Genomic DNA, 20,031 nt, shown 5'->3' on the forward strand with positions numbered 1-20,031 from the left:
CAGCAATTTTAGCAATAGCCTCACTGCAATACATTTGCGTACCTTAAGCGACACGTGTAATTTTCACCGGGTGGTTAACAATTGGTGGTACCGCAACCGCAACTAACATGAAATGTTCCTAGGCTATACTAGTCCAATATTTCATGACAGCTTAAAACTGCGTGCTCACAACGGTCGACGCTGATTGGCTGAAAGGCAGCTTAAGCACGTGCTTACTTTATATAATAAGGTGATTGTGAGCAGTGTAAAATTTGTTGCTGCTGACGACGCCAGCATACCGCCTAACTGTTCTGTTAACTTTCTGCACCTGTGCCGTTGGAACGATTTTGCGGAGGCAACGGGAATCTTCACGCCATCTCATTTGTTTTCGTCGCGCACAATCATGCTCCTGCAATTCACTGTCATTGAAATTCGTTCTGGTTCAAGCATGATGTGGGCCTGCCGTCACCACATCCTTCTACAGTGCTTCACGACAAATGTCTTGGGTTCGTCGAAGTTGTCGAACCATATCTGGTCGTCGCCATCCCGGACAACTCAGACACGTTCAACCTTAACGCCCTCAGCCTCGACGTCACTTTCTATCCGGCAGCATTTCTGCCTTCCATGGACACCGACCTCACTTCAGAGCAAAGTGGCGCACTCCTCGGCCTCCTACACCATTTCTGCCCACCCCTCAAATCGCAGAAAACATCCTTGGATGGAACGTCAACTGTCCGTCATCAAGTTGACACTGCGAATGACACGCCACTGCGGCAGCTGCCGTACCGCGTGTCACCCATGGCTCAACATGTTGTTAACGAAGATGTGGCCCACATGCTGAAAGGGGACATCTTTAGACGCTCTACTAGTCCCTGGCCTTCTCAGGTTGTGCTCGTTACCAAGAAGGATGGGTCGATTAGGTTTTGCGTGGACTATCGACGCTTAAACCAGATCACGCAAAAAGAAGTTTATCCGCTCCCTCGACTAGACGACGCGGTCGCCTGCTTCTTTTCTTCGTTAGTTCTTTTCTCCGTTACTTCTGCGCTCGGGCTGCTGGCAATTAAATACCTATAGCTAAAACTGACCGAGCGAAAACAGGGTTTGTAACACCAGACGGACTTCACGCATTGAACCTTTTGCATTTCCGACTATGATGGGCCAGTGACGCCCCAATGGACTGAAGAGGCATATTTCTTTGTGCTGTTTAGATGACATTGTCATGTTTTTGCAGCATTTTGCAACACGCCTCCAGTGACTTCACTATGTTATAACGTGTCTTATATCGGCTGACTGCCAAATGAATCTCAAGAAATTTCCTTCTGCGCATTGTAGGCTCATTATACTCTGTCATGTCTTACCTAAAAGCAGCGTCCTACCAGACCCCCTGGAGCTCCGTGCGGTCGCTGAATAGCACAATGACGAACCTTCGAAATTTTATTGGGCTTCGCTCCCACTTTCTACGGTATGTGAGAACTTTGTGCCTATCATCGCGTCGTTGACGCAGCTGCTCTCGGCGAAGGCAAACAAGCTTTAAACTGGTCATCTTCTTCTGAAAGAGCTTTCCGGACCTTGCATCGGCTTCTGTCGCTGTCACCGATACTGAGCCATTTCGACCATAGCGCTCCCACTGCATTATCCCACAGTAGCTCCTACAGATTCCAGCGGTACTGGTCTGGGTGCTGTCCTTGCTCTAAACGCAAAACTCGTTTTGAATAATATGTAGCGGAGTACGGAGGTCACACTCTGACGAAAGCGGAGTACAACTACTCCGTGACTGAAACAGAATGTCGCAAACATTTGGACGATGAGCAAATTTCAACCTTACCTCTATTGCCGCCCATTGAGCGTAGTTACTGACCACGTTGCCTTATAATGGCTGGCGTACAGGTCCGCGCGGAAGTAAACAGAGCATGGGAGCGGTGGCCGAACTAAAGCCCCTGTAAAAATACAGGGACCTTAGGCCGAACTAGAGTTCCTGTATATCGCTTAGCTCCCCTAGGGGAGCTATATACAGGAAGTCTAGGCCGAACTGCATCGCTGCGCCGCGTATGAGCGCAGACGGGAACCAAGGAGCGCCGGTCTGAGAGTGCGTTGGCACTGCCCCCGGCACCCTATCTGATATGTTTAATCGCCGCTCTGCTGGCGTGTCATCCTGGGCGCGACGGTCTTAAAGGGCAAGGCAGCTCTGGTGTATAGAGGGGCGCTGGTTGCATCGCGCTCGCAGGCATCAGCGTCCACCGAATCTGCCGCTGTTGAGCTGCACGAAGCTGCGGGCGCCCGAAAACGTGCATTGTTGCGCGTTGCAAATGGTGGCATAAACTTGTAGGCCGCTGTGTTTTGGCATAGCATGACATTGCCATTTAATTTATTGTAAGCCGACAACAAAATTGCCATGGACAATAAAGGAAGCATATTCCCAGAAAGTTTTGTTATTCGGAAAAACAGTTTGCCTCCGACGTTGTTTTCTTTTTTTTAGTTTTGGGTTTCTCTCGTTACTGCTGCCACTCAGCTCAGGTCTGTTCTGAAGGAAGGAAAATACAAAATGCCCATTGTTGCGAAGTTGTCATCCCACCGCTGACAACTCGTTGCTGCATAGGGGAAGGCGTATAGCGTCACTAAATAAAGGCTTTTAGAGTATCGGCACTCTTTTCTCTCATTGTTATGGGCCGCCAGGATTTTCATTGGTCGGTCGGCACCACGTGATATTTGTTTACATATGGGCGCAGCCATTTTGTTTCGGGCGCCTCTCCTCTCTCTCTCTCTCTCTCTCTCCCTGCTGCGCGGACGCTAGGGCGGCCGGTCACACTCTGCCCGTCACAACCGGCGGTGGTTTCGTTAGGAGAGATGGCAACACTGCAAGCCAGAAACAAAATGGCCCCCAGACGCTCCCGGGTGCGCAAAGTGGCGGTACTCTTAAGCGTAGCTTATTTAGTGACGCTAGGCGTACCCGAGACGAGCTCCGTCGCCTCCGATAGGCGTGTGGCATTAAGCGAGCGGCCAGCCAATGTTGTAGCCTTGAAGAAGACCACAAGCCGAAGGCAAACTTAACTTGTTTACTTCATGGCGAGAGAAGGGCCGGAGCCAGACAAGAGCAATGCCCTGACGGGCGAGGTTACAGTACAGGACTCGAGCAGAGTGACAGCATTGATTCACTGCTCAAACAGGAATGAACTACTGCGCTTGGAGGGGGGGGTATTAGTTATACCCAAAGTGCTAACGGTCAAACAAGAGTTCCCTCTATATTGTGCACACGACACAAAATGCAGACACACACAACACTCCAGAGTTCGTGAGCGGTCGGTAGTAGCGGCGCACGCTGAATTCCAGAGAGTGGAGAGAGGAGGTCCCCGTAGCGGCTTCCGCGTCCTTCGGACAAGTCTCTACGCGCTGCGTCGGCGCCACCGAAGTTTGTACCACGCCGATAATCGAGGCGCCAACGATCAAGACGTGTAGCAGCTTGTTTGAATCCGTCGGCTGCAAGTGTGAGTCACCGACAGGGAGGCCTGCTCCAAAGGCGCTCGTAGTGGAGGCTTCGCCACACAGCCGAGGAGTGTTGCACGAAGCACAGCGGCGGGCTGATTCGTAACAGCTTCTCCGCCGGGGTTCCGAGATACCAATGGATAAGGGTCTTCAACCGTTGTTCGGAGGGATGCTTTCAGAGAAAGTGCTCGCCAGATGCTTGACTTCAGGCCTAGGCTGTATGACGCCACGCTGGAGCTTCTCCGGGCCAGTTACTGGACGAGCAGTGGCGCGCCAAGAACGTCTCTGCCTTGGTCAGGCAAGCAACAGAACAACACAGGAAGACACAACCGCATCGCTGGCAAGTGCTAAGAGAAATCCACACTGAAGCTCTAGCAGGCGTTCAGTTGCGATAAAATACGCGAATAACTAACTACACTAGTTATATTTTAGCCCAGCAGTACTTTAGCCAAGCACACAAACTTGAAAGGTGACATTTCGCGTGATTGTAAATGTCCCAGACAAAAGAAATGTAATCGTAATGGGCGAAACCTGCTCCAGGAAAAACAATAAATTTGAGAAAGTGAGGCGCCTACAGGCCACTTCTCGCACTGAGAGCTGCGATTTGAGCTCTCGTCATTGCCCTGAGATTTCCCCTTTTTGAATCACACCTTAGGTGCACCCGTTCTCTGAAAGCTGCTGCGACCGCTCGAGAGGACATCGGCCTTCTTCCGAGACGTATTTTGAGCGCGCGGAGAGAACTGCTCTAATTTCCACCACTCGAGCAAGGCGTGCCCTTTCGTTCTCGGCCGCTCAGAGGCGCGCATAAGAGCTCTTGGCACACTTTTCTGCGACACTGTCGGAAAGCGGACACCTGAGGGTGTTTTCGTCCTCGTTTCCGGCTGTCAAGGCCAATCTGGGTACGGACGTCCCGGTCTCAGAAGACGGCTCAACACCAGGCGACACCGGAATGACTGCGTGCTTGGCTGGCCGTTGCTCGACATCGAGTACCTGAGTTGGAGGTGGAACGCTAACGGCCCGCTCCGTTGTGGCGCCATCGCTACGCTTAGCTGCACCGTGAATACCGTCCAGTGTCTCGACTGCCGGCTCTGCCCCAGCGTAGCTCGGTTCTGAACTCGCGTACGGAGAAATACCTTTTGTTTCAACGGACTCGTGTTGCCTCCTTTCGCTAACGTCACGGTTTAAGCTTTCCCGCGGAATGTCGTCAGCCTGCGAACTGCGCGCGTTCGGGTCGGCCATTTCCAAAGCCTACCGTGAACCTGAGCAGTGAGCACTCCGAACACGACGCTGGCCCATCTCCACTCACAGTACGGGCCTTACACACAGTGGACTTACGCTGCCCTCTCCGGAAATGCCCCATCTTTGCTATCTCTCTGAGTCTCGCCGTTCTTCTCAGAGGTGGCGACACTATTCTTACTTGAGCCCTTCGCAGCGAGCTTAGATGATTCTTCCCTCGGCAGTTTCATCGAAATTGTACCCCTTGTCGCGTAACAGCTGATCCGACCTGTTCGAGAATAGGTACCTGTATTCCGGAAGAAGTTGTAGGGATACTGCCGCTTGCGTGACAAGTTCACCAAACGCACCTCGAATGCTGACCTTAGCAATTGGCAGGCGCACGTTTCGTGCTGCTACGGCCTGCTTCACCCAAACACTCTGTCCCGTCACCTGATCCGGTTCAACGTATGATGGGTGGTTCATGTCCACCGTTGCCGCGGAGTCGCCAAGAACTCGACACGGTTTACCGTTGACGACGAGCTCACGTACATACGGCTCCAGAAACTGCCTGCTGTCCTCACTCTGATCTAGCACGTGACAGACGAGTTTGCCTTTCTTGCAACTCGCAGCGAAATGTCCCGTCTCGCCGCAGTTGTAACACACAATCTGTTTGCGCGCTTCAAAAGCTTTCTTTCGGCGCTGCTCCTCGGCGTCTGCGCTCTTTTCGTTTAACCGGTCAGTTTCACTACCCGAGAAAACGACTTTGCTAGCTTCCACCGTCTTCGTGCGTAGCTCGGCCTTTCGGCCCTGACTTATCAGGCCTCGGCCTGAACTCTTTTTGGCCGTCTTTCGGCCCCTGTGCACCTCGACGTGCGACGAACCCGTCGGCTACATGAGCTGCCTGATCCACAGTATTTACCCCTGGCCTGTCTCGCACCCAAAGTCTCAGGTTTTCTGGTAGACGGCGGTAAAACTGCTCGAGACCGAAGCACTCAACTACCCTGTCGTGCTCTCCGAAAGCATTTGCCTCTTTGAGCCACTCTTCCATGTTAGCCCTCAGCTTATAAGCGAACTCCGAGTACAACTCGCCTTTAGCTTTCTCGGCTTCACGGAATTTGTGGCGAAACGCCTCTGCCGACCTCCTGTACTTCCGCAGTAGGCTCGACTTTACTTTCTCGTAGTCCTCCGCCTCCTCCTTTGGCAAGCGGGCCATCACGTCGGATGCCTCACCCGGCAAAAGCGTATGCAGCTTTTGCGGCCATGTGTCTCGGCTAAACTGGGCCCTCTCGCACGTACGCTCGAAATTGACCAAAAAAGGCGGTACCGATGTCTTCTCCTACCTTGTAGGGTCGCATTAGGTCACCCATTCGCAACGTAGGTCGCTCAGTCGCCACAGACTGCACGCTTGGCGCGCTTCTGTCACTCTCACGCCTAGATCGAGATGCGTTGATCTCTAGACGCTTCATTTCCAGCTCATGCTGTCGCTTTTCTCGATCGAGTAGGAGCTCATGCTCTCTCTCCTGCTGACGCTCCTGCTCTCGTTCCTGTTTCTGCCTCTCTCGCTCCTGTTCTCGCTTTCTTTCCTCGCGTACCTTACGCTAGCGTTCAGCCTCTGCAGCCTGACGTTTAGCGGTCTCCCTGCCACTGATCAGCTAAATCCACTCAGACAGCTCGTCATCGTGAGCCCCAACAGCGAGTATAGCCTGTATTAGCTCTGGCTTTCTTACCTCGTCCGAAACATCCAAGCGCAACTCTATTGCAAGCTCCAACAACTGCGGTTTTTTTCAACGCCTTCAAATTCATGGCCGGTCTAGAGTACTGCTTTCCCACTGCTCCAAAAATGGTTTGCGCGAATAACCAACGCGATAAAAACACACGCCCTACCACCTATCCTCCAAAGCCTGGTAAAACTCAGTAATGAAAAGTCCCGCACTCACCAATGTCCGCCGTGAATTCTGCGAAGTCCGAAGCCGCCTTGACGTCCGTGGTGTTGGATCTCGCACGGCTAGTTCAGGTGTTATGAAATTGCCATCCAACCGCTGCCAACCAGTTGTTGTATACGGGAAGGCGTACCCGAGACGAGCTCCGTCGCCTCCGACGTGCGTGTGGTAGTGAGGTGAAGCGAGCGGCCAGCCAATGTTGCTGCCTCGAAGAAGACCAGAAGCCGAAGGCAAATTTAACTTGACTACTTCATGGCGAGAGATGGGCCGAAGCCAGACAAGAGCAATGCCCCGACGGGCAAGGTTACAGTACAGAACTAGAGCAGAGTGACAGCATTGATTCACTGCTCAAACAGGAATGAACTACTGCGCTTGGGGGGGGGGGGGGGGGGGGGGGGTATTATTTATACCCAAAGCGCTAACGGTCAAACAAGTGTTCCCTCTACATTGTGCACACGACACGAACGGCACAGACACACACAACGGTATTTCCAGAGTTCCTGAGCGGTCGGTAGTAGCGGCGCACGCTGAGTCCGAGAGAGGGGAGAGAGGAGGTCCCCGCAGCGGCTTCCGTGTCCTTCGGACAAGTCTCTGTGTGCTGCGTCGGCGCCACCGAAGTTTGAACCACGCCGATAGCGAGGCGCCAACGATCAAGACGTGTAGCAGCTTGTTTGAATCCGTCGGCCAGAAGCGTGAGTCACCGACAAGGAGGCCTGCTCCAAAGGCGCTCGTAGTGGAGGCTTCGCCACACAGCCGTGGAGTATTGCACGAAGCACAGCGGCGGGCTGATTCGTAACACAGCCGATGCAAGAAGAGGAAGCCAAGGCCGATTGGCATTGCTTGGCCCTGGACGAACGCGTGGTCTGGCAGAACGAACCGGGACATCGGTTACCAGTGCCTTCCTGCTCCTTGGGCTCTAGTACTGCGGAGAGCCAAGCACATGCCCTCCCCCCAAAATCGTAACTTCCGATGGAAATAATTACACCTGCATTTTTTGTATTATATGAATGAAGGCGGTGACTGACGATATAATTGCCATGGCGTACAAGTGGGCAATGTAAACAAGCATACGCCATATAATCAATAAAAATACGCTTATGAGATTGCACTGAATAATTATTTCGTTACGGCGCTAAGTCCCGACTTTAAAAGAGGAAGGGCGGGAAGACCCACCTGGATGTGTGTCTTTATCAGAAATAGAGGCGAGCTGAAGAAGGCCCCAATGGCTCCGGACAGGCCACCGAAGACAGCAGTCAAAGTGATGCTGGGTTCAAGATTTTTGTCCGAAGTGAGGCCCAAGTCATCACTCATCTGGAAGATACCCAGGCGCAAGCCGTTTGCCAGAAACTGGTAGGCCAAATTTGGAAGAAGACCTCGGTAAAGGGCCAGAACGCCGTCGTAGCGGGCAATCGTGTACATCGCTTGCACAGTGTTGCGGTATACTGGAGGTACCCGCGCGGACCTGCCTGCGTAAGAATGTAAGGTTTTGTTGAAGCTGTGTTAGAACAGCAGGGAAGGGCAGGAAGCAAAATCACCTAGACATACCCTTCGATGTCCTGCTGCTCTAATTATCATTTGGCGTAGTGACGGAACTTTGCTGCAGACTCAAAAGAGGAACCAGCGACAATTGGCTGAATATCGTGTCAGCCATGCACACGATATTCACCATAATCACCACGCAGTATGGAGGTGATTATGATAAGTTACGAATCAAGATCTGTTGAGCTATGTATAACTCCGTTGGTGGTAAATGCACTTCCGCCTGCTGTCCGCTGAGCACGGATTTATATGTTCCTCTTAGGACCCTTTGTAACCGCCCCAGAATAGCTACTCCATGTTTGGATGGCGCCTGCCAGCGCGCGAGCACGTGCCTGTATAAGCGTGCTAACCCGGGAATGTTCGCGGAACGCTCCCGCAGAACGCGCACTTTAGGCGTGCCTGCTAAACAGCGTACCGATTTGTCAGCGTGCGCAGGGCTTACACAGGTATCTGCGATTCGAAACGGTTCAACATGGACTCGAAAGCATTCACTGCCAAACACTGTGGGGGCGAAGAATTCCGAAAGAATTCCCTACGGGAGGCCGGACACTAAGCTCACTCATGCGTTCCATATTTAAACGCAAAGGTCAAAGGAACGGGTGACCCACAGATGGCAATCTTAATGAAAAACCCAACGGGGTTCCTCAAAGTGCCGAAAAGTTTGGAATAGGCTGTTGCGAAGGGCGTTGTGGGTCAGCTGTCGTACTGCTTGAGCACAGTTCGCTGTCATCCTTTACAGCTTTCTCTAAGGGCAGCCTGTGGCGACGTGTTTAAGAGTCGTCTCAACAAAGTGCTAAATTAAAACTCCGCGACAGTTATTTTGTCCTCGCCAACCACCTTCCATCACAACCGTAATTGCAAAAAAAAAAACAAGGACTACTTCACGAAACGCCACCACGACTATTACGTCCGGACATCTTTGACTGTTGATGGTGTGAATACTATGCAGAGCTTAGCAAACAAGTTATGATATCTACCCGAAATCTTCGTCCTGAAGTAAATTAGTAGTGTAAATGTTCTGCAGCAGTTGTATGTACGCAATTGCAAGCTCGTTCGCGTCGCATAATGAACCGCTAAGTTAATCCTCGACTTCACGTCCTTCTGGAGCAGCTCCCGAGCCGTTGGTTCAAGAAAGTCTAGCATACCGAAAATCTCACCGTAGCATGGTGGAGTTTAAATCATTCTGCCGCAGAATGTGATTTATGCCTGCCTCACGAGAAAAGCGTGTTCGAAAAACCCTACCTCCTCAAATATACCATGAACATTATCCATAAAAACTCGGCAACGTATTGTCGATGTCGTTCAAATTTAAATAACCACTGGTCACTATTAATCACCAGTAATCACTATTTGTGAGGCTATCTATTTACACTGAAATATACGAATGAATTGGCAACTAAACTTGCCAAATCAAAACAACGTTTACATTTATGAGAAAACGGAGCAAATAAAAAAGAAAAGTCTTAATTTTTTGATCTGAGAACATTTTCATGCAGCTAAATTGTAATAATAATTTTTAATAACAATTACTTGGGATAAGAGTGTTCATCAGGATGGCCTAAGATCCTTGAACACAAGTTGTTAGTCTCGAGAAAGGACATTTTACTGTACGGCATTATATTTATCAGCACATGCAGCGATCGTGTTCTCTCTGTCGGGACGCTGGTGGCAGTCATATATGTTCCCTTTGGTGCTTAAAACTACCTCACAATTTACCTAGTCACGTCTTTTTAAAACTGGTTATTCAAAACTGTTTAATAATTGTATAATTGACTGTTTCACGTTCTACTTAGGTAACACGGGAGTACGTCTATTTGTTTGCTTTTTTTTATTTTTGTCAAATAGCTAAATGAAGTGTATGATTTTTCGCCTAGTTCTGAGAAAAAAATCCCCAATACTTAAGTACGTTACGATGAATCGCCACCGTCACCGATACGGCCATACTGAGGACTGACCTGATCCTGACCTGAGAGTGTGCACGATGAGCCGGTTCAAGACCCGCCCATAAGAGCCGGTGGCCTTCACCCAGCTCTTCCCTTACATGTGAAAAAAAAAATAATCGAATGGCAGCAGCATGACTGCGCGCCCCATGGCAAAGTACAATGTTGCCCCTTTTTAAGGGCGAGGTATCTTTCCTTCACATGGATACCCACCTGTCACCCAGCGGAACGGGAGCGAAATTGTCGCTATTCGCAAGAGGTAGAATGCTGTGTTACGCGGGCCACTGACGCAAGGATCGGATTGGGTTTGCGTGTATGTGCGCACGCGCGCGTGTGTGCCTGTGTGTAGCTAAGCGGCAGAGTTAGGCCGGCATCTGTAGAGTTGATTGATTAATTGATTGATTGATTGATTGATTGATTGATATATAATTGATTGATATATAATTGATTGATTGATTGATTGATTGATTGATTGATTGATTGATTGATTGATTGATTGATTGATTGATTGATTGATTGATTGATTGATTGATTGATTGATTGATTGATTGATTGATTGATTGATTGATTGATTGATTGATTGATTCTGAAGTTTGACGCGCAGACGCTACACAGGCGATGAGACGTGCCGTAGTGGAGGCTCCGGATTAATTTTGACCACCTGGGGACATGTTAATGAGCGTAAATCTCGAACACAAGGGCGTTTTCGATTTTCGCCTTCGATTTTCGAAAGGCGGCCGCGGCGGTCGGTAATCGAAGCCGCGTCTTAGGTTCAGCAGCACATCGCCTTAGCCACTGAGCCACCGCGACAGTTCTCTGTAAAGTTACAGAAATTCCGTCACCGGATGCTCATGAAGCGCGCTGTCGCTTTATTCCGAGTTAACCACATAAAACACCATCAGCACCACTCGTCCCTTTGAGCCAATAGTCGGAGGAGAGAGTATAGGATGAAAGAGAAAGCACGCAGAACCATTCACGCAGGAATGCGATTCTGCTTGAGGAGTTTCACACGTTGCATTAAGCATGTAGTTAGCGCATGGCAACTAAATGTGAATCTCGAACAAGCAGACCTCATACAAGCGTATGGTGTCATAAAGGATCGCATAGTGCGAGAAGTGTCGGCAACGCTTGTTCTCCGCACCTGCGACGGGCTGCAGGAGCTCCCCTTGCAGCTGTATGCGCAGCTTGGCAACCTCGATGGGGTGCGCCACCAGGGACCCGGTGCAGGCGGCGACGGCGCCAACCACGATTTCGGCTACGGGCTTGCTGGCGTACTGCTCCAGGACTTCGTTCAGGGGGCCGAAAAGACCCAGCGACAGGGATCCTCCGGACCCACCGAGAGGCAACCGACGACACCCGAGGCTCCAGGGGGGCACCATGGCTGAACGCCGCTGCGTCCGTTTCTTCTGCCACTGCCGGTGCTGACTCGATGAGACGACAATGATGATGACACCCTCAAAGAGGACACGCGCGAACTACGGGGAGTGGACCAATCCTAAGGAAGGTCAGCACCCTCCAGTGGGTGCAATTTAGAATAAGAGTGAAGAGACGAAGAAAATACAAAAAAAAAGTAAAGATTTAAAAAAATTCCCTACTTATTCATCTTTCAAAACAAGAGGTGGAGGCTGCTATGCTACTCTATTCCAATTCATTTTTTGCACCAATTAACCATATTCCGCCGTCCCCTGCTTCTCTTAATTCTGTTACTCGGGTGGTTCATCTGCTGTGAGTACTCAGCAATGGACCTTTTCGCAGTTGCGCTCGGGGCATGCGCTACCCTCGCTCCCAGCGACTGATACACCATCATTAATGAGGGGAGGGGGAGGGGCAAAATGTAAACAAAACGACGCAATATTGGATTAGCCAGTTGCGAGCGCCGAGCCAGCTAAGTGCTGCTCCGTTTGGTAGTGGTGGTGGTGGTGCCAAAAGAGATGGCTCATACCCACTCAGGGGGATTGGCCAGGAAAGGGGCGCTCACAGAGAGAAATTACAAAGTAATTAAAGAAAGACATTCTGAGCTCTGCTATCTTTGCCTTCTTTCTCTATTTTCATAATTTTTTTGCTTTCGAGTTTTCACTTCATTGTTGTTCGCTTTTATCTTTGTTCGCGTTCTATCGAGTGCTGTTTTTATCTCTGTGTCACTGTCGAGAGGCAACGCACGTGCGAGTGTTGTTTCCGAAAGGGCAGCTCGTGCAGGATGCCCTAATCTTATGCTGCGGTAGACTGCGCGTCCGCTCGAACGGCAGCTGTGGCTTGAGATTTTTTTAGAAAGTTCGCCCACGCCGAATCTGCCTTTTTCATGATGAACCAGCGTGCGTGGGGTCGTAATGCCGCTCCAGCTCCCCAGCGACGATGGCTGGCAGGCCTTTAAAGTCGGTTTGCCACCCCACTTCGCTTAAAATCCCCGAAAACGGCCGACAGCTGCGTTAAGGCTGCCATCGAGAAATTTCTCTGCCACTGAAACCATGCGTGGCGCCTGGGCCGGCTTCCTCAACTGCGCTGGGCATGCGGGAAAAAAGGGGGCGTTTTCTTCCATAATTACAAAGTGTAGTTCGGGCGGCCACCGATAGAGGGCTACGCTAGTGGAAAAAGGTCCATTATCCGTCTCGCCCAAATTCACGCCTTTCCGTTAAATTGAGGTTGAATGTCTTCCTCACTTTAGTGCGTTCGCTATCGCACGACGCTCGTTAGCTACCTCTAAGCGTCACGCCTTCCATATTCCTATCGATGACTCGGTGCGTTGACCCAAGTTTCCTTCAACGTGTTTGTGAGCCCGCAAGCTTCATTTCATTTCTTTTCAACTTCACATTCCATAGGTACATGAGGAGATGGGAAAGAAGCTACACAGCGGCGGCATGACGGGGCTCACCTTTTGTTACGTGGGCAGCAGAAGCAAAATACCTTAAAATTGCATTCATCGGAAATTAACACCAAACAACAGTTTTGGGTTTGCAACGAGTAAAAATAAATAGAAAGGATTATTTACTGAAAGCAAAATATGTTGGCGGGCTGGCACGGGCACTAATTTTATGAGAGAAAACGATTATAGCCTAAAATTATGCATGAGAGAACACATTAAGCTGACAGGTGGCTTAGGGCACCTTATTCGTTTAAGCTAATTGGTAAGTCCGAAATTGCGCTGCGCATCGTGTTATCAACATAACTGGATAGGAGGTAATGTCCACACTACAGACTGTCCTGGTGCACAGACATGCAGGTTCACACTTAATGCAGCACAGTACCCAAATATTGCTCTTTGCAATTATTCCAGTAACAAACTTTTTACGATTACAGTAAAACATTTTGACACCTGTTACAATATTTTTTTATTGGTGTGCAAGCAGTGTGTTGGTAAAAGATTAGGAATAAATATAATCATTTTGTTTCAAAGGGTTGTATGCTTATCATGCTTGTGGACGGGTTGCGACCCAGACAAGAAAAAAAACACCAATCTAAGTATCACATGAACAACGGTTCAAACATTAGTAGGTCAGCCTTTCTCGAAAGCAGCTATCACGAATTTCAAAACTCTCTCGGGTCTTGTTCGACAACTAATGGTGCCTTGTTTGCTGAGAAATAAACAGCTTTCGGAGTGTTAAAGCAAGCCGGTAGCGTGTACTAGTTTTGTTGCCGGCTGGTCCATAAGTTGGTAACACTGGAAACTGCCACGGACATGGCCGATGCGCCACGGGCATGGCGTGCCTTGTGCCACTGCGCCCGCACGCCGAAAAAAAACACCCTAACGTGCATCGTCTGCTCCGTTTCAACCCGATTCTTAACGGTGGTGCCGACAGAGATGTTATTAATGGCCCTCACATTGGACTTGAGACATCACTTTGCGTTCGGTGGGGTAGAGTTTGCAACGTCCAACAGAAATCATGTGCTTAGCACGGGCAAGTACCGGCATCCCGCGGAGCCCGACGTAACCAGTAACGGCGCACTCACATGGCTGCCCGCATGCGTGCCTCGTCAGAGAATGGGCTATAGGCAAATCCCGGAGCACGGTTTCAATGAAAATTGTCGCTACTCTACAAGACTCTACTTTTATAGGGCTCTGGTTTTATATCGATATAAATGACGGCGGTGGTTTTATATCGCTGCTAACGACTTATCTATAGCGCGAAGCCCATTCAGCTACATTGAGCGATGCGTCATTTCCTCGTTGAAATAATTTTCACAGTTAAGGTAAGAAATAAATAGCCCATATCATCCGCATCAATTACAAACTTTACGAAATCGTCATGTGGACTTTGTCATCTCTGTACATGTTAAACAAATAGCGTGCTACTATACTTACCCGTGGAATCCTTAATGACGTTTTTTTTTTATAAAAGTGTACTTATTTATTCAAACAGTGCACACCATTAAATTAAGGTAAGGCTGGATAACATCATCCGCTCTAACGTGAATTCCGGACCATTTGAATATCTGTAGCAGTAACACTCTTTATTGCGGCAATCGAATGCTTTAGGGATGTGAACAAGAATTTCCGAAACAAATTTTAATAAAAATATTATGTAGCAGCTGCCTCCATCAAGATTCGCCTTCTGGTCTAATGGACTCGTACAAAAGGAGCCAAACCCCTCCGCGCATGAACGAAACGGCAGTGCTCACTGCTTCCTATTCGCACCTTTTCAAAAAGAACAAAAAAAAATCACGGGGATTATGCGTCCACGCCAGGTTGCCTGCGGCGTAACGAGATAAGCAGGCACCGCATTTGCACCGAAGCGGAAGTACGCACTGCTTCGAATTCTCAGCCAGGCTATGGAGGGATCAGTCAGAACCGATGTCGAAGTGAGGCGCTGCAATCGCCCTGGCGTAATTGATTGAGTCGTAAACCGTTTACAAAACCCCTTATTGAGCCCTTCATCCTTTCAGACGAGACGGGGCTCCCAAGCAACCACCACCCGCACAAGAGGAGTTCCTAGACGAGAAGCGGCGTCGTGCAGCCGTCGAGTGTTGCCGTTGCGCAGTGAAGGCAGGCGCTGAGAAGCAGCGGTACCTACAAAGTCTCATCTCTTACTGTAGGTAATGTCGTAAGTCTTCGTATACGATGTTTCGCACATCGTAGACAACCCAGCCAGCGTAGTGGCTGGGTTGTTAGGTTTCTGGCTGTGTAGTGGTTGGGTTTCTGTAAGGTTTTTTTACAGCGAACCTGTTGGCGTCTCACTGGTCGGGATATTAGTCTCTGTCCCGAACAGGGAAAAAAAAGCCCTCATGAAGGGTAGCGTCTGAGGCGCAGGCGTCGACACATCAGGAGAACAGGTAGAGGGAGGAAGAGGTTGCCGGAAGGCACTGCCACCACGGGACTGCCGACCTAACTCAAGGAGAAGACGTCCATGGGGAGAGGGGGGGGGGGGGAAGGGGGGCTTTGGTTACCATGAACCTCAGGGCTCCGATTCTCCTCGAGCCACTTCCTCACCTGACAAAGTTTCTCTCTCTCTCTCTCTCTCTCTCTCTCTCTCTCTCTCTCTCTCTCTCTCTCTCTCTCTCTCTCTCTCTGCTATGGAGCACACCAATTCTGGGGAAGTAGTGACTTGTAGTGAAGGTGGCTGCGTTTACACAGCAGTGTTGTACGGAACGGCGTTACAAGGAACGGCGTTCCTGGAACTAGTTCCTTTTTGGAGGAACGGAGGAACGCCACCGTTCCATTATGGGGCGGTGGAACTGTAACGGTAACTCGTTACGTTTTTGAAGGAACGACAGGAACGGCGTTCCTGCCGTTACACCGCTAGGCTTGAGTACAAAAATCTACAAGTCGCTGCTGCGTTTCTCTTACTATAAGCTGGTCAATTTGCCCGCCCTTCAGCCGTAAGTGCTCCCTCGAAGGTCAAAGGCAGAAGAATAACCACGCAGCAGGCCGCAGTTTCTGCTTGCTTTCATGCTGGTTGAACTTACACGGCGTTCGACGGGTGAATAGCGTAGCCGCGAGAATGCTTTTTACCTTTTATCGTTTGCTTGGGGAGGCCGGGACGCGCGTCTGGCCGATAGAATTGGTTTCCGGCCGGGAAAGATTGTCTAATACGGGATCCGGAGATTTCGGTGGCAGACATTTACGTGCAGGACGTTTTAGTGCGGACATTTCTGTGTACGGACATTTTGGTGCACGACGTCTTGGCCCAGACATTTTGAGTCACGGGGTGTCCCAGGCATTCTTTGAACATTTTAGCTTTAATATTGTAATTTCGTGACTTGATATGATTTTACGTTCGAGACTTGTGCTTGCGCCACCGTGTGTGGAAACGAACGCTAAACCCTGGCGGAGCATTGCCTCGTAAAACCCAATTTGTGTAGTAGATGGTAAAAACTAACGTTGTTAATTGCATCCGTTCAACCTTTTTTTTATTTTAACAATCATGTGAACAACTCCACTACTTTAAGTGTTACCAAAGCGCTTTGCTTTCACTTCACCCAACGGTGCAAGACGCTGCTGCTTTTATTCCACATTCCCCCCCCCCCCACCCCTCAGCAAAACATCCGCGAAAAAATATAAACAGAAAAACCAGGTAGATTAAGCGCGTGTGCATTCCGTTTTAATTATGTTCTCAATCAATCCCGTATTCGTTGCATTCGGTGTCGGTTCTACCTAAAACTAACCAACCAACGATCACAATTACGGTGGTGTTACTTAGGGGAAGGGAAATCTGAGCCCCGCCGACTACCAACCCCCTTGATAGAGAGAGAGGGGTGTCACTTGTGGTTCACCATTGCGTCAACTGGACTTCGAAAACTCGAAGACGACTGTTGCCGCTCTCGTCACACGAGCCTATTCAATTTTTTTGTTCCTTCTAATGGGAGAAAGCAATGTATGCCTGGGGTGTCCTTGATATGCGCGACTTGAAGAGTTATTTCTCAATGGGGAGACTGAAGGCGAAGAAAGAGCGATTCCTGGAGAGGGGGCGCCATCGGTATGACCGCGACGCGCGGAAGGGCGTAGCCAGCAAACGATAGTGGCCATTGTGTTCTCATCGGCTTTTTGGGTGGCTTTTTGTTGCACGTTATAGACGTTTCGTGGGCTCCTGGTGAATGCAAAGCTTTTTCCTGTATCACTGTGGTGAGGTTTCGGGGACCGTGAACTCCTGTAAGATTTTCAGTCGAAACCTAAAATAATATGACTGAAAAAGAACTCTGGTCAAGATTCGAGCGTGCAGGCCTGGAGGGGGGTGGGGGAGGAGGGGGCGCTAGGACAAAGAATTAAAATGTGGTGAATGTAGGCATGTAAACATAAAACCTAGGTTGGTTTTCCCGAACAGAATGCTGGCAATTTGTATGCACAACCCGTACGCGCTAAATCAACATTTAGGACATTAGAAGCTGTGGCTGTTTTCAAAAAGGCCCGTTCTTCCTCCACGACAATATCCTAGACCAGTGTTCATAAATTCATTTTAGCAAGGCAGCCCAGCCTACGTAATAGCCTTCACAAAGTTTTCTGCATTCTAGGGGGCTAGCTAATGTTTGTTATGTTTTGGATATTGAGAGTGTGCATGTAATTTATGTAATTTGAGGTTGTGTATTAAACAAATACAAAAAGGCGTCGGACCATTGCAAACACCGGTTAATTGTGTCAGGTAAAAAAGAGCGAAAATAAATTAACAACCTGTCGTAAACGAAAAAAAAACGTGTGCTAAAGAATTCAATCGGCTGCATAACAGGTGTCTCCTGGAATAGGTATTTAACAAAAATATACAAATGTAGAACTTACAAAATCAAAAAATAAATTCACTGCCTCATATTGTTGTCCATTACCCACGTTAAGCGAAAATAAAAATATAACGGCTGTCGCGAACAGGCAAGCACCGGATGATTTGGTCGCCGAAAACTTTGCGCACCGAAGTGTCCATGCACCGAAACGCCCGTACACCGTTATGTCCGTACACTGAAATTTCGGCAGCGAAACATCCTGCACCGAAATGTCCTACAGCCATCTGGAGTTTGTCCGGTGCTCCCTAAAAAAATTCGCCTAGGAGATTTTCTTTTATTTTTATCTCCAGATAATCTGCTGCCGGCGGTGTTAATATTCATATAATCTACGGAGTTCGATGTGAGTTTTAAATTTCTCACTTAATTTCGCCCCAGGATTATCCGACACTATATTTTAATTTAAAAACCTAATTGTAACGTTAATGTAACGACACGTTCCAATTTTCGAAGTGGAACTGGAACGCGTTCCTTTGGCAATAAAGGAACTTGTAACGGGAACTCGTTTCAAAATTAAGAAGGAACGAGGAACGAGCTTTCGTTCCTATTTTAGAGGAACGTGTACAACACTGTTACACAGTAATAAAGATAACATAATACAAATAAATCAAGAAAGTTACAAAACGTAGATAAGATCGAAACAAACTAAAGTCAAATAAAACCAAACTGAATAGAACACAAACGTGATTAAAATAATAAAAAAGCAACAGAATGCTACTGCTATATTCTAATAAACAAAAACAGGCATGTCGAAGAGCGGTTGGAATTACCGATAAATGAAGACGCCGTTCGTCCTTGACAGTGAATTGAATGTGGATGTGTTTAAGCCTGTCAGTACGTGGTTCCTGAAAATTTACAGGTAACGCGTTAACACCTTTCGGTTCGAATTGGGTACGATGACCCGAATGTAACCACCACTGCCAGGATAACCTGTATTAAACTCGGCCCTTGTTAAGAACTAACCTGGCGCGTATTGTGACCGAGCGCATCCCAGTGAAGTTTTTCCATATTTCGGTGCACGTTAAAGATCCTCAGGTGGTCAAAATTATTCCGGAATCCTCCCCTACGGCATGCCTCATAGCCCAGGAGTAGCTTGGCGCGTTAAACCCCCAAAATTTAACATTTCCATCCGAGTGAACCACAGTGATACTGTTGTTACGTTTGCCTGTGTGAGTTGATGTTATCGCTCATTTAGTTTGGTTAACCAAACAACTTCTTTGGCTATACGCCCTTCTGTTAGACCGGATGGCTCCTTAAGTTTCTTTATATATTCAATAACACGGAGAATTCTTTTGCTGTTTTTTTTAAACGATACAAACATTTCGTTATTAAACTATGTTTATTTCCAGAATAAACACGAGAGTGTAAGGGTTTTTAGAGAGAGAGAGAGAGAAGAAACATTTATTAAAGCAGACGGTGGTGGTTGAGCCGTCACTCGGTGGGGTGGGTTCACCTCAGTCCAGGTACCCTTGGGCCTTGGCTGCAGCCCTGGCACGGGTGACCAGAAAGATCTGGTCAGCGTGACGGGAGCTGGTCAGCAGGCCCTCCCACTGCTCTGGGGAAGGTCTGGGATTGGGGGTAAGCGATGGGGTGTTTTGACAGGCCCACACCATGTGGTAGGTAGTATTAAGAGAGGGGCAGAATTGGCAGGTGAGGGTGTATTGGGTAGGGGAGATAGCGTGGAGGATGGGTGCGTTGTAATATGTGTTTGTTTGTAATCGACGCCAGATGACTGCTTCCTCCTTGGTTAGTTGAGGGTGAGGTTGAGGCAAAGTGAGGCGAAGGTTGCGATAATGGTGCAGGATGTCGTGGTAGCGTGATGAAACAGCGGGAGTTGGAGGAGGCTGGACCGTAGGTTCTGTTCCTGAGGGAAATGCCCGGTGTGGAAGGGCGCGGGCAGCGGCGTGAGCCGCGTCATTTCCCTCGAGGGACGAGTGGTCAGGGGTCCAGACGATGTACAGGTCGGGGAGGGGATTGATTGATGCGAGTATGCGTAATGCAGGAAGTGAGATGCGTCCACGTTGAATGTTATGGCAGGCTTGCTGGGAATCTGTTATTACTGTAAGGTATTCGGAGCCAGTTGTAGCGGCGATGGCTATGGCAATTTCTTCGGCAGTGGTGGTTGATGTCGAGAGAGTTGTGAGGGAGGTGGGAAGTGTGCCTTCTGAGTTTACAACCGCCAGAGCATGAGCCTGGCGTGTGGGGTAGAGGGCGGCGTCGGTGTAGCGAGTATGGGGGTG

At 49.1% G+C, this 20,031-nt stretch overlaps 1 pseudogene; it reads right to left on the reverse strand.

The window, feature by feature from the left end:
• LOC144155970 (solute carrier family 25 member 35 pseudogene) overlaps nt 1-11,472 on the reverse strand; it is a 21,973-nt pseudogene extending 10,501 nt beyond the window's left edge.
• Nucleotides 11,473-20,031: the final 8,559 nt, after the last annotated feature.

This window comes from Haemaphysalis longicornis, unplaced genomic scaffold (assembly GCF_048455015.1).
Source record: "Haemaphysalis longicornis isolate Haplotype H1 unplaced genomic scaffold, Haemaphysalis longicornis Haplotype H1 scaffold_1, whole genome shotgun sequence".
NCBI lineage: Eukaryota > Metazoa > Arthropoda > Arachnida > Ixodida > Ixodidae > Haemaphysalis > Haemaphysalis longicornis.